We start from the raw sequence: 15,786 nt of genomic DNA on the forward strand, positions 1-15,786 counted from the left end.
ATTAGAATGCTTCATTTCCTGTTAGCTGCAATGAATTACCTTTTACATTCACTATTTTCATTTATTTAGTTATTTTTCCAATCCTCACCCGAGGATATTTTTCCCATTGACATTTAGAGAGAGTAGTGGGGTGGGAGGAAGGGAAAGGGGAAATGAGAGAGGGAGGCAGGGTAGAGGGAGGGAGGGAGAGAGAGAGAGATAGAGAGAGAAGGAGAGAGAGAGAGACATCTATGTGAGAGAGACACATCAATTGGTGTCCACCTTCATACACGTTGACCGGGGCCGGGGATCAAACCTGCAACCCAGGTATGTGCCCTTGACGGGGGATGGAACCCACCACCCTTCAGTGCTCAGGCTGACGCTCCAACCACCAGGCAACCCGTCCAGGGCTCACTGTTTTTACTTTAAGCTGCCCACTCTCCTGCCCTCTTCCCCTCACCCAGATTGCTCAATGCCGGGAATGGGCAGAGTATGCCAGCCTATTTCACGTATTATTACCTCTAGCAGAAAATGAGGAGGTCCCTGACTCTTTCTGAAAATGGCGTTTTGGTGGAATTTTGCCAACCAGCATGATTAGGTCAGCACAGCACCACTTCCTGCACTTGGCACAGTAATCAAGAGCTGAGAGCTGGGTTTGAAGTTCTGTTTTCCCGAGGGGCTAGTGTGGGTTCCTGCCATTTGAAGGCTTCTACCACCCCTGGGTCTGTGCGAATTAACTGCACATTGTGTGCCACCTCCTGAGCCCCAGGTGGGATGAGCATGGTGATGGCAAAGAGCACCCTCATTCTGAACCAGATTAAGCGCCACCTTCTCAGGCTGGTGATGGAAATCCCAGCTTGAGTAGGGCACCCAGACACCTGCTGGAGGGGCAGTGAGGGTTGGTTGTGTCCTAAAAACCTACTTCTTACAGGAAAAAGCACTGGATTGGAGCCAAAGTCTTAGTCAAACTCATCAAACTAAAGAAAGGGGGATCCAGAGAACGACCAAAGTCAACCCCAGAGAGGCCTCCCTGGCCGCTGGGGTCCTCAGACCAGGCCTCGCCCAGTACTTCTCAGCCTCTTCAATCACAGCTGGAGCCCCTCGAGGCCACCCCATGCTGCTCAAAGGGGACAGAAGAGCAAGACACCTGCAGGGGGCCCAGGGGAAAAGGTGGGAAGGGCTTACCTGGCTGCAGGCAGGAAGTGAAGGGGGGAGGATCTCAGGTCTCCCTCAGGGATGGGAGAACCAAGGAGACTGCGTGCTAGGTGTGTACACGCGTGTCCGTGTGTGAGAGAGTGTGTGTGTGTGTGTGTGTGGTGTGTGTGTGTGTGTGTAGGATGCTAAAGGGGGCGTGCTCCACACATGCACATCTGTCTCCTTTGGTATGTGAACACCCAAGTAGGAAATATAAACCCCAGTGTGGCTGTACTCTCGTCCCAGAACAATTCAGGTCCTTTAGCATGAGGAGCCTCATGCCTCATGGACACTGTGGTAGAGACTCAAATATCCAGACCTGATCTCCACACAGTTCCCGCAGAGATAGCTCCACAGCGGATTTTGGGGTTCCCTGTTTCCTCCAGGCCTACAACAGGCCATTTCTCCAGGGAGATCCGCGGTGCACTTAACACGTGATTGACAGTTGCAAGGTCTTCAGCAAGGCCTCTTGTGGCTCTGATCTTCCTGTCACTTTGACAAGCGGGTCCGGTTTCCTTCTCTGACTTGATCTGGCCTTGAGTCCTGCCACCACGGGGTGCACTGTACCTCATCATTCAGGGTTGTCATGTGGAATTGCCAGAGGTTCTGAAGTGGATTCCTAGTTGCATGTGCTGTATGTATTTCATGGAATCTAAGAGGCTGTCAGGACAAGGGTGCTCACATAAGAAGATAAATGGGTTGTGGCAGTGACGATTTTGTCATAATTGCCACCTGGCTGACAGTGACTGTGAGTCAGGATCGAAGCTGCATCCTGATTTCAGAGATGTTAAGGTTTGGGAGAGGGGGAAAGTGCATCTTACTTGCCTTAAACATGGCTTAGTTTTCAATTTACTTTTAAATATCATTTCATACATGACTTACCTATAAACCTGCCAAACATGCACCCTGAGAATTTAAATTTTATGAAGGACACCTGGACTTCCTGAAGACCAGCCCAGGCCTGAGACTTGTGCCCTCTCAGGGGCGGCTGTGACAGCACCAGAGCCCGTAACAAGCCGCCTCCTGAGTGTGACCTGTGTACATGCCTTTCTGGGTGACATTCACCACTTCAGGACCTGGTGTGTCCCTCGAAACTCAAAAAACACAATGTGTACATGCATCCATACTAGTGTTTGGGGACTAATGCTTGCATTCCAAGTCTTTACAGGAGGTGAATTACGTAAAATCCTCACATGCAGGGAAATGATAACAAACTTATTAACATTTATCTAGAGGTATCTGTTGCCTCTGGTTTTCATACAGGATACATAATTTTTTTCACACTCACACCTCCCCTTGTGTTATTGTCTAAGTTGACTTAATTAACGATAATCAGCCTAATTGACTTAGCAAACCTTTCAGAGAAAAGATGCTTGACTGCCCAGGCTGGTTTTTCTCAGTGGTTAGAGCATCATCTCTCATATCACAGAGTCCAGGGTTCGATTCTGGTCAAGGGCAAGTACCTGGGTTTCAAGCGCAATGCCCGGCCCAGTTGAGGTGTGTGGGTGGCACCCAATCGATGTGTCTCTCTCACAAAGATGTTTTTCTCTCTGACTCTGTGCCTCCCTTCCACTCTCTGAAAAAAAATATCCTCAGGTGAGGATTAACAAAACAAAAAAAATAGGAGAAGTAAGATGGCTGCTGACGGGACTGCAGGCTTCTAGATAGTGTGAGAGTGAGAGAACGAAAGGAGAGTGCATGGCTTATCAGTATTTGTGAGTGAGGGACAGCTATACTCCAAGGGACTGTTGGGACTGGCGGACTGGCCGCCCATGATTGGGCAGACTCTACAGCAGCTGAAATCTCTTCTGGAGTGGCCGGCTCTGCTGCAGAGACCACGCCATCTTGTAGGGGAGATGGCTGTGATTGGAGACTGACTGTGATCAGAACCCCAGCCTTACCTTCAACTGGGGAGATCTCGGATGCTTCCTGGGACTTTAAAACCAAGACTTCCAGGGACCAGTTATCTCAGCTGCGAATCTAGGAATGCCAGAACTCCAACCTCCCCGACCACGGGCACCTGGCAGGTTTTCTCTGAGGGAGACAAATGTGCGAACTCACGGACAAGCCCTGTGCCCTGTCACAGAGCAGAAGGAACAGCTGAATCAAAGAGCACTCACCTGGAACTGGCAAAGTAAACACAGCTGGCATTGCCTAAAGAAAGTCAGTGCAGGAGACAGAGAGCTACATAACCAGAAGCCCTGAGAGGAGAGATCATGGGGAGACAAAGAAACAGCCCACATACAAAAGAAAGGAGGACTAACCAGAAAAGGAAGGAAATGAAATGAAGGCAAGCAATATGACAGAGAAAGAATTCAGAGAAGTGGTCATAAGGTCACTGAAAAGGATGGAAGACACATTCAACAGTATGTGTAGGAACCAAGAAGAAATGAAGAAGAAGCAAGAAGAAATGAAAAAATGACATCGCTGCAATAAAGAACTCAATAGAAAGAATCAACAGTACACTAGAAGAAGCATGGAGGACCACATCAGTGAGCTAGAAGACAAGATAGGAAAAATATCCAAGCAGAGCAGCATCTATACAAGAAACTTAAAAAACAGGACGAGAGCCTAAGGGAACTTTTGGACAACACAAAAAGAAACAACATCCGCGTAATAGGGGTGCCAGAAGAAGAGGAAACTGAACAAGGAATAGAAAATCTGTTTGAAGAAATAATGACAGAAAACTTCCCTGATATCGGGAAGAAAAAGCTCACACAGTCCCAAACAAGATGAACCCCAAAAGATTGATAACAAGACACATTATAATTAAATTGGCAACACCAACTACAAAGTAAGAATCTGAAAGGCTGCCAGAGAGAGACAGAAAGTTACCTACAAAGGATCTGCCATCAGACTATTGACTAATTTCCCAACAGAAACACATCGGCCAGAAGGGAATGGGATGAAATATACAAAGTCATGCAAAGAAAGGGTCTGAATCCAAGAATACTGTATCCAGCAAGGCTATCAATTAAAATTGAGGGTGAAATCAGGATCTTTACAGACAAAAAAGGACTAAGGGAGTCTATTACCCCCAAACCAACAATGCAAGAAATGCTAAAGGGTGTGCTATAAAAAGAAGAAATAGGAAGGGAAGAAGGAACACAGGCATAAAGAATAAAAATGGTGATAAACAAGTACCTATCAATAATCACTTTAAATGTAAATGGATCAAATGCCCCAATCAAAAGACATAGGGTAGCTGAGTGGATAAGAAAACATGACCCATATATCTCCTGTCTACAGGAAACTCATCTTAGAACAAAGAACTCACACAGACTGATGGTGAAAGGTTGGAAAAGTTTCTTTCAGACGAATTGAAATGAGTAAAATAAAAAAATGAAAAAGCTGGGGTAGCAATACTTATATCTGACAAATTAGATCTCAAAATGAAGGCCATAACAAGACATAAGGAAGGCCACTTCATAATACTAAAGGGAGCAATTCAACAAGAAGATATAACTCTGGTAAACATAGAGGCTCTCAATAGAGGAGCACCCAAATACATAACAAAACTTCTGGAGGATATCAAGGGAGAGATTGACAGCAATACAGTCATAGTAGGGGACTTTAGTACCCCACTAACACCACTGGACAAATCTCCTAAACAAAAAGTCAGCAAAGAAATAGCAATCCTAAATGACTCACTAGATCAACTGGAATTGACATCTTCAGAACATTACACCCCAAAGGCACAGAATATACATTCTTCTCAAGTGCACATGGGTCATTTTCAAAGATAGACCACATATTGGGGCACACGTAAAGTTTTTTTCAAATTCAAGAAGATAGAAATCATATCAAGCATCTTCTCAGATCACAATGGCAAAAAAACTAGAAATCAACTCAATAAAAACAATTAAAAAATCAAACACCTGGAGGCTAAATAGCATGCTTTTTAATAATGATTGGGTTACCAAAGAGATCAAAGAAGAAGTAAAAAGCATCATGGCAACAAATGACAATGAAAACACAACATCCAAAATCTATAGGACACAGTGAAAGCAGTCTTGAGAGGGACGTTCATAGCTTTGCAGGCCTATCTCAAAAAAAACAAGAAAAAATGGTAATAAATTATCTAATCCTACAACTCAAAGATTTAGATGGAGAGCAACAAGAAAATCCCAGTGTAAGCAGAAAGAAGCTAATAATAAAGATCAGCATGGAGATAAGTGACATAGAGACCAAAAGAACAAAACAAAACAAAACAAAAAAACAATAATAAAGTTCAACAAAACCAAAAGCTAGTTCTTTGAAAGGATAAACAAGATTGATGAACCTCTAGCCAGGCTCACCAAGAAGAAAAGAGAGAGAGCCCAAATAAAATTAGAAATGAAAGAAACGAAGTAACAACCAATCCCACAGAAATACAAATGATTATGAAAAAGTACTATGCACAACTCTATTCCAACAAAGTGGACTACCTAGATGAAATAGACATATTCTTTGAAAAATACAAGCTCCCAAAACTCAATCAAGAAGAATCAAAAAACCTGAATAGGCCAATGACTCCCGAAGAAATTGAAGCAGTAAGCAAAAATCTTCCAGCAAACAAAAGCCCTGGTCAAGATGGCCTTACAGGGGTGTTCTACCAAGCATTCAAAGAACTTAAACCTGTCTTCCACAGACTATTTCAAAAAATTCAAGAGGAAGGTACACTTCCAAGCTCTTCCTATGAAGCAAGCATTACCCTAATTCCAAAACCTGATAAAGACACCACAAAAAAGAGAACTACAGGCCAATATCCTTGATGAACATAGATGCAAAAATCCTCAACAAAATTCTAGCAAATCGAATTGAGCTTTACATTATAAAGATCATACACCATGATGAAGTTGGATTTATTCCGAGGATGCAAGGATGGTACAATATCCACAAATCAATAAATGTGATACATCACATAAACAAACTGAGAGACAAAAATCACATAATCATATCAATCAATGCAGAAAAAGCATTTGCCAAAATCCAACACCCTTTCTTGATAAAAGCTCTCAGCAAAGTGGGAATAAAGGGACCATACTTCAACATAATAAAAGCCTTAAATGACAAACCTGCAGCCAACATCAAACTCAATGGGCAAAAACTAAACTCGTTTCCCCTACAAATGGGAAGAAGACACTCCTGTTTGAAATAGTACTGGAAGTGCTAGCCATAGTGATCAGACAAGAAAAGGAAATAAAAGGCATCCAATTGGAAAAGAAGAAGTAAAACTGTCCTTATTAGCAGATGACATGTTACTATACATAAAAAACCCCAAAGACTCCATTAAAAAACTACTGGACCTAATAAGTGAATTTGGCAAAGTAGCAGGATATAAAGTTAACACCCAGAAATCTATGGCCTTTTTATACATTAATAATGAACTCACAGAAGGATGTGATGTGAAAAAAAACAATCCCATTTACCATTTCACCAAAAAAAATTAAGATACTTAGGAATAAACTTAACTGAGGACATAAAAGACCTGTACTCAGAAAACTACACAACATTGAAAAAAGAGATAGAGGAAGATATGAACGAATGGAAGAATATACCATGTTCATGGATTGGTAGAATCAACATCATTAAAATGCCCATACTACCCAAAGCAATCTATAAATTCAATGCAATCTCCATTAAAATACCAATGGCACACTTCAAAGATCTAGGACAAACTCTCCAAAAATTCATCTGGAATAAAAAAAAGACCCCAAATAGCTGCAGCGATCTTGAGAGAGAACAATGTAGGAGGGATCACAATACCAGATAGCAAGCTATACTACAAAGCCACTGTTCTCAAAACTGCCTGGTACTGGCACCAGAACAAACATAAAGACCAGTGGAACAGAACAGAGAACCCAGAAATCAACAGAAGCCAGTATGCTCAATTAATGTTTGACAAAGGAGGCAAGAGCATACAATGGAGACAAGAGAATCCCTTCAATAAATGGTGTTGGGAAAACTGGACAGATAATTGCAAAAAAATGAAACTAGACCACCAACTTACACCATCCACAAAAGTAAACTCAAAACGGATAAAGGACTTTAAGATAGGAAACCATAAAAATCTTATAAGAAGCAATAGGCAGCAAAATAGCAGACATTTGTGGTAGCAATATCTTTACCGATACAGCACCTAGGGCAACGGAAACTAAAGAGAAAATAAACAAATGTGACTATATCAAAATAAAAAGCTTCTGCACAGCAAACAAACAAACAAACACACCACACAAAACTATCAATAGAACAACAAGAAAGCCCACTGCATGGGAGAACGTATTAGCCAATGTTATCACCGATAATGGTTTAATCTCCAACATCTACAGGGAACTCATACAGCTTAACAAAAGGAAGATAAAAAATCCAATAAAAGTGGACAAAGTACCTGAATAGACACTTTTCAGAAGGGGACATTCAGAAAGCCAAGAGACATATGAAAACATGCTCCAAGTCAGTAATCATCAGAGAGATGCAAATTGAAACGACAATGAGGTACCATCTCACACCTGTCAGAATGGCTACCATCAACAGTTCAACAAAGGACAAATGCTGGCGAGGATGTGGAGAAAAAGGAACACTCGTGCACTGCTGGTGGGAATGCAGACTGGTGCAGCCACTGTGGATAACAGTATGGAGTTTCCTCAAAACATTAAAAAGGGAACTCCCATTTGACCCAGTGATCCCACTTCTAGTAATATATCCCAAGAAACCAAAACCACCAACCAGAAAGGATATATGTACCCTATGTTCATAGCAGCACAATTTACCATAGCTAAGATTTAGAAACAGCCTAAATTGCCATCAGCAGATGAATGGATTAGAAAACTGTGGTACATCTGCACAATGGAATACTATGCTGCTGTAAGAAAAAAAAAAAAGGAGTTCTTACCATTTGCAACAGTATGGATGGACCTGGAGAGCATTATGCTAAGTGAAATAAGCCAGTCAATGAAAGAAAAATACCACATGATCTCACTCATTTATGGATAATAAAGAACATTATAAACTGGTGAACAAAAATAGATACAGAGGCAGAGCAGCATGGAACAGACTGTCAAACTACAGCGGGAAGGCTGGGGAAGGTTGGTGGGGGAGGTAAGGGATCAACCGAAGGACTTGTATGCATGCATATAAGCATAAACAATGGACTCAAGATACTGGGGGGTAGGGGAAGCCGGGGGAAGGTCAATGGGGAAAAAAGGAAACATGTACTACTCTTTGTAATACTTTAAGCCAGTGGTCGGCAAACTGCGGCTCCGTGGGTTCCGCAGCTCACGAGCCACATGCTGCTCTTTGGCCCCTTGGGTGTGGCTCTTCCACAAAATACCGGCTCTTTCACAAAATAACCGACGTCTGTGCATGGGCCACACAGTCTCAGTCGCACTGTATGTGCATGCCCGCACGTGGTGTTTTGTGGAGGAGCCACACTCGGGGGGTGGAGGGGAAGGGCAGGGAGCTGCGTGTGGCTCGAGAGCCGCGGTTTGCCGACCACGGCTTTAAGCAATAAAATAAAAAATTTTTTAAAAAGATAAAGAAACAACTGTTTGGATCCCTGAATGAGCAGGTCAGTGGTAGATATTAGTAACGGCAGCCATGTAATGGGGGCTCTTTCTGGGCTCAGCACCCTTTAGCTAGTTTCACACTTTACGTCTCTCCTTTAGTTCCAACTGCCATGTGAGGCAGGCACGATTCCTATCCCCTTTTCAGGGCTGGGAAAGTGAGGCTTGACAAGAATAAGCACTTGCCCAGAGAATAAGGGGTGGGGCTAGGAACTGAACCCAGTTCTGACAGATTACAGAGCCTGAACTCTTAACCACTGTGAGCACTGCCTGCAGTTGAGGCTGCTTTGGTCCCTGAAGGTGCTGACCCAGCCTGGGCACCAGCATTGCATAGTGGGTCCCCTCTCCTGTGGTGTGAGCTGTGGCCACCAGGTGGTGCTGTGGAGAGAGAAATAACAGCAGACCTGCTATGGACTTGAATCCTAAGTCAGAAATAGGATAAATCAGTTATGCTCATGTACATGACATGTTCAGGAAGTTAGGCCAATTGTCTGCTCTGATGAGACTCCATAATTTAAAGGTAATGAAGTGTAGGTTTGCAGTAGAGGATGCGTAGGGATCTAAATGGGAATAATTCTTGATGTTGACTGTTTTGGTCTGAAAAAGAGGAATTTCAAACTCATCCTTCCATAAGAGGCTGTTTGAGATGCACAAGGACTACTAGTGAGCAGTTCAGGTGGCCTGTCCCGTTGCAGCAGCCAGAAGCACCCCAGGAAGTGTCCCAAGGCGTTTGAACAGGAGCAGGAGTTAGTTGTGTGAGAGCCAAGTTGCCAGGGAGCTTGTCATTAGGGCCTAGGAGTAAGAAAAACCTAAACTAGTAAACATTCTTATTTAATAGTTTAACACATTGACATTGAAAAATAGTCTAAGGCATCGGCTCCTAGAGCAATATAGAATCCTCCTCACGTGCTAAGTAAAGCCTGGGCACAAGGACGCCACTAAATTAATTAAGTGGGGTCAGAGCATAATGGCTCACTGAGTCCTGATTCTGGTTGTGCCGTGGGTATTGTTTCCAAATCTCCTGGACAGGACAGGACTCTGATTTCCCAAGAACATTTAGCTAACGCAGTCATTTGTTATTATTCATTTCATTTATTTGCTGTTTTGTTTTGTTTTTCCTTCCTCTCTTGGGTCATCCAGGGGATCACAATTTAGCAACTCAGCACAAAAAGAGTCGCTTTTGGGGAAGCAGAACCGAGGAAAAGCCCAAGTCTCCATTGTCCCGCCTGGCTTTCTGTAAACGCCTGAGGTTCTCCTCTTCCTCTGACATCGAACCTGCTTCTAACTAACCCCTCCCTTTCTCAGACACTGGGGATTTCTAATCCATCAGTGTCTTCACAATGTACCTGCCTTCATGTCTAAAATTCAAACAAACAGAAAAACAGCAGCTAAAGGCCAGATGACCCATAGTGGACCCCTCCTCCTGACCCACATTCCAAGCCAAGCTTAAAGTAGCCAACCTGGATTCTGACTTTAAAGACCAGTTGTCCCAGCCTCTGGACCTGACTCCAGCGCAGCGCAGTGTTAGGGGAGGCTTGGGGCATCCACGCCAGGTCCCTGGGCCAGGGTGTCTGTGCTAAGTGAGGCCCCGGGCCCAGTGCCGCCCCTCTCAAACCTGCAGGCTTGTAGACCATGCCCCTGTGCAGCGCAGAACTCATCAGTGGTCGCTATGCTTCCGAAACTATGTGGCCCCTGTCAAGTGAGATTTTTTCAAGACTCATTTTTGGGCAGCGAACTTTAAATCTGCTGCCCTTGTCTCCACCTTCTGTGTCAGAGCACAGAATCTTGGCTTTTGCCGAGCAGTCCCTTTTTAGATGTGTTCTGTGTTTTGAAGAATTGACTGCTCCACTCAGCATCTCAAATAATCAGATTGATGTTGCCAACCCAGGGTTCAGCCCAGAGTGACGTTTTAGGACCGTGCTGAGGTCCTCTGAGGTCTTGGATGCTGCTGTGAGGGCAGCAGTGGACAGACAGGACATCAGCTCAAAGTCACCGTCAGCCGGGAGCACTGGTCCACAGAGGCCTTTAGCTACTGCATTGTTTTCTGTCTTCAGCCATCCTCGTACCATCTCCATGATTTTGCAAAGTCTATTTCACCTGAGTGATACTTACATACTTTCCCTTGAATCGACTTGTGGTTTCCACTTTATTTTAAAAGGAAAGATTGTTATCGGTACTGTGAATGGAAAACCACTATCATATAAACACAAGGTCACCGTAAAATTAAACGGGTGACTCTCGCACTGCTCCTGTCACTTGATGTGGCACTGGCTTCCTCACATGCATCGCTCTGATTCCTGGGCTGCCGCATGCTGGTCCCCCGCCTGCCTGCCCAGCATGCTGTTGGAAACGCGCTCTCTCTGCCCTGGCTGCTGTCTGGCGCCTCCACCTCCCTGCTGCTCCTCACGCTGACTTCACGCAGTGGACGCCTGTCAGATTCATCCCACCAGATGTGAATCTTGCTTCTCATCAAGGTTATCTTTCAGAATCCAAATCTCCCCTTGATTTCACATTGCAAGGCTTGGGTGCTTAAAACTTCCCCGTGAGTCCAGACACTGGGGGGCTGAGGGGCAAGAGGGCAGGTCCTGGGAGAATGTGGAGGGGCTGGAATCCCCACAGTGGGCGTGGCTTCGGGTCCATAGCTCACCGGCTGCCTGGAGCAGGACACTGTGCAAAACAGCCTTGTCCTGATGCTCTGAGAAACTCCAGCCCCATTCGTTTTTCACTTGTATTTGGAGAGCCATCCCCTTTCCTACTACGAGGTAGTTGAAAATATTTTAGGTGTGTTTTTCCTCCCAATGTTGTTGTTGTTTTTATTAGGATTTTATTTAACTTTGACTAGAGTATATGTTCACAGTAGAAAATTCAGAGATTGCCAAACATACAAGGTAAAAATCATTCTTGCAGTCAGTCACCATGAGAGATGAAGACTTCTTAAACAGATGACTGTTAGGGTGGCAGTGAACTTCTTTCTCAAATCATAAGGGAAGCCCATTGGCAGGGTGCACATCCTGGACCTGGAGGGCCTGGCCCACAGGTCGGGAGTGGTCCTGAGCAGCCACAGGCCAGGTCTACTCACTAGTGATCAGGGACTGAGGGACACGGCAGGGGGCCCAGTAGCTAATGTGTTGGACTTTTACCAACATTTTGTTGAGCTTCCTGAGCTCACCCTTTATTTTCTCCGGGCTGCTGGGGGCTCGCACTGTGAGCCATGGTTAGAGCCAGGGCCGGCCTCCTGGGGCCTCCAACTCAGGCTGCCGCCAGGGCCCCCCCTTAGACCACAGCCGGTGAGGCACACAGCCCCGCTTTTGTCCCTGGGCTCCCTGGCCCTGCTGCCTCTGCTTCTAGGCCTCAGTGTGATCGCCCCACCTTGGCATGGGATTTGCAGCCCCATTTCTCACTGTCCTTCTCTGCCCAGGCCCTGGGGACCCAATACCAAAGGGAGTGGCCCCACCCAGAGGCAGCCTTGACCGCACTTCAGGAGATGCCTCCGCTGACCCAGCCACCAAGCCCCGGCCTTCATTGCTGGGCTCCGGGGCCTGTTCATCCTCAGCCATCACTACAGCTCCTTCCAGCTCCACCTCCACCTCCCGGCACCCAGGCCGCACCCACGGTGAGTCACGGGTCCCTCCAGAACCAAGAGGGATGAGCATCTCGGCCGAGGTCCTTCCCAAAGACCCCGGCTCACAGGGGCAGGAGGCGCCTCCCAGACTGAGAGGTGGTCAGCAGGTGGGTGACGCTGTGGACAGATTGGCGTCCCACACACACAGGTTCAGAGCTCAGCTCCGCCTACAGCTGTGCAACTTTGGGAGGGTAACTCCGCCATCTGGACGGCTGGGCCTGAGCCCTGGGACCCACACCACTGCTCAGGAATTGGTGGCAACAAGCGGCTTCTTAACGGAGGTGAACCAGCGTTTGGGCTAAAATCAGGCAACATTGGAGGTTTATTCTCCAGGGAGGAGACTTGACAGGGTCCCTGCCCTGGAGGCCGGTCCATGGCGTGGAGGGCAGGTGTCCTAGACTGAAAAACAAGGGGACTCGGGGAGGATTGACAGGTTGGATGTCTCCCAGATGCCAGTAGCCCTGTGTGCTCACACCTTAGATGGGAAATTATGGTCCTCTTCAAGGCATCTGATTTGCGGGAGACACTCCCAGCAGGGCAGTCGGGTCATATCTTCCAGGGGGAGCCCATGAGAGGTCAGGGTCCCCGGACACCTGAGGAGCGTCTGCAACACCAGAGACAAACCGATGTGAGAGCAACAGGGTCAGCAGGCATTGGGCACAGAGACAAAAGCTTTAAAATGCTCATCATGACAGCAGAGTAAGCCACTTTGCAGGGTGCAACCAGGGCAGGATGCTGTGAAAAGGAGCATCTGGGGATGAGCACTGGGAAGTTTAAAATATGCAACAGATGGGAGAAATACAACTTAAAACTTAAAAAGACATTCTGCTTATGACCTAGAGATGACAGCATCTGAGGACAGCAGAAGAGCTGGAAATGACCGCCCCGGAGGTGTTAGAAACTGACAAGAAAGGAAGGGGTTATGATTTTTCATCATCTTACCTCCCACTGGACCCTGGAAGCTATGACAAGCATAACTGTGATTTGACAAGCCCAGCAAAGACACACAGGGCCCCTGCTCTCAACGCTGCCTGGCTCAGCTTCAGGACCTGGCCCCTGGTTTACAAATCAGGAGCACCTCTGGGAGAAGGTGAGGTGAGTGAGCACAGGGAAGGAGGCAGTCCCTCTGTGCTCCTGGCCAGACACTGACGCAGCAGCCAGTGACTGTTGGGTGTCAGGGGTGCTGTGCCCTGTGCAGCTGGGACGGGCTCGCTCTGTGTTCCTTGTGGGCACTCAGCAGTTGGCCCAGTCTCCCAGGCTCTGCAGAGCAGAAGCCCTGCCTGGGCTCCAGCAGGAGCCGGGAGCACCACCTCCCCTGGGCCTGCCAGCAGGCTGTGTGGCTCCAGGCCCGGCCCTCCAGGCTAACCATTGGGCTGCCTCAGCCTGGATCCCCACTGAGCCAGAGCCCAGGCCTGTTCAGATGCCTGCAGAGCCTGCCCGAGGGCCCCCCATACTGCATGCCCAGCACTGCCCACGGCGATTCCTGGCAGCCCAGTGCTCACGCTCAGGGGGACCTAGAACTGTCTGCAAAATGGAGACCCTGGTGTCCGTTTGGAGGGGACCCAGGGCTGCTGTCAGAGAGCAGCTGGCAGGCCTGAGGCACAGGGCATCCTAGTCCTTCTCAGGGAAGAGCAGTGACTGGTGGCCCATGGGTTCCCGACGTTGCTGGTGAGGAGCTGCTGGTGCAGGCTCATTCTCTAGGGAACCCGCCTCCTCCCTCAGGTGGTGGTTCTTTCCTTTTGCTTCCTCCAACCCCTGGGAGAGCCCAGGCCCCTGGGAGGGGATTGCTCTCAGGGCCCTGCTTTTGGTGCAGCTGGCCCTGGAGGTGGAGGGGCTCCCGAGATGCTAAGTATCAGCTGCCTTTGCTGCATGGCCCTTAGGCCAGGACACTGCTGTCCTTTGGAGTCCCAGTCATTGCGCAGGCGGAAGAGTGATTTAAAGTTAAGTCAGAGAGAGTCCCGAGTGTGAGGCTGTCCCAGCAGGAGAAATGGGGGGAATAGGACATGCAGGGCATGTACTCCCTAAGGGCAGGGTCCACCCACCCCTCCCTCCTCCAGGAGCTGGACACGACCACCACTCAGGGCTGGGCCAGAGTCAGAGGTGGCCATCTGGCAAAAGGCCCAGGTTTCCCGAGGATGTTCCAGGTCTACTGACTCACCCACCTTATGTTCTCCACGGGCTAGAATTAAGATGACAGCCCCTGTGAGTGGTCCCTGGAGCTCCAGTTCCCCACCACAGGCAGCATGGGGAGTGGGCGGTGCGTGGTGCCCTTCAGCCTGGATTTCAGACCTGTTTCCATCAGCAGTGCTTTTCCATCAAGCTAAGGCCTGTGTGCAAGTCCCACACACAAAGGAGGTGAAAGTGGAGGTGTTATGCTGAAGTGGGAATGGGGACCCGCAGTTCCTCAAACACCCCTTCCCTGTCTCCCCGAGGGGCCTAAGCATGCAGCTCCTGCTTCCATCCCTCCCGTGATGGGGAGTCACTCTTCTGGAGGCTCGGACTGCCCTTGCCTGAAGGAATGCCTAGTGGCCCAGGCAGAGAGCACTGATTGCAGGAAGGTCTCACCTTCCTCACCTGGATTGGAGTTGCCCAGAGCAGCTCCCAGTGGTAAATTTCATCTTAGAAATTGGTGGAAACTCTTGCCATCTCATGTAGGCAGAAGGGAATCAGTGAATGAGACCAGCCTTCTCGACCATTAACAGTCGTTTTGGGTCTTTATAATTTCCAAAGAACAAAATCCTAGGAGGGTGTGAAGGTAACTTTTTAATTAAAACAAGAACTGAGAGCGTTTACATTGGCTTCGGCTTCTGAAGTATCAACAATAAGTGCAGGAGGAGCACTATCTCCCCCCCTCCCATTGCCTAGAAAGCTCCATGGTGCTGGCATGGGCTCCTGCAACTTATGGGCAGAGACAGGCTCTGTGGGGGGCAGTGTGACACCGCGGATCCCTCCCCTCTTCACACCGGGTGGAGGGTAACACGACAGGAGGAGTCGGCCACTGTTCTTGGAAGTGTCACCGAGGGGCCAGATTTATGCCGAATCCGCTGAGGAAAGGGATCGTCTTCCTCAGTGTTCTGATTCCTCGAGCTTCTCTCATCAAGAGACAGAGGCGAAGGGGTGGGCAGAGCAGGGCTGGAATGGACGGAGGCTTTGGGAGCCGCTGATCTGTATCACAGTTGCCTTTCAGTGACATGTCCTTTTCCAAGAGGAAGGTGGGTTTTTTTGTTCAAGTTTTTCCTTCTCAAAGAGGGGGCTCGTTCTGCTTCTGTGCTCTTCACGGTAACCAAGTACTTGTTGGCTCACCCCCAAACCCCGGTGCTAAGAGGCTTTTTCTGGTGCCTGCTATTTGGGGAGCGCGCCAGGGCTGGGGACCTGGGTGCCCTGTGCCCCAGTGAGTCCAGAGCAGACTGCTTGGCGGGGCGGGAAGCAGATCTGCTCCTAGTGTGT

The sequence above is a fragment of the Myotis myotis genome, unplaced genomic scaffold, assembly GCF_014108235.1.
Source record: "Myotis myotis isolate mMyoMyo1 unplaced genomic scaffold, mMyoMyo1.p scaffold_m19_p_30, whole genome shotgun sequence".
Taxonomy (NCBI): Eukaryota; Metazoa; Chordata; class Mammalia; order Chiroptera; family Vespertilionidae; genus Myotis; species Myotis myotis.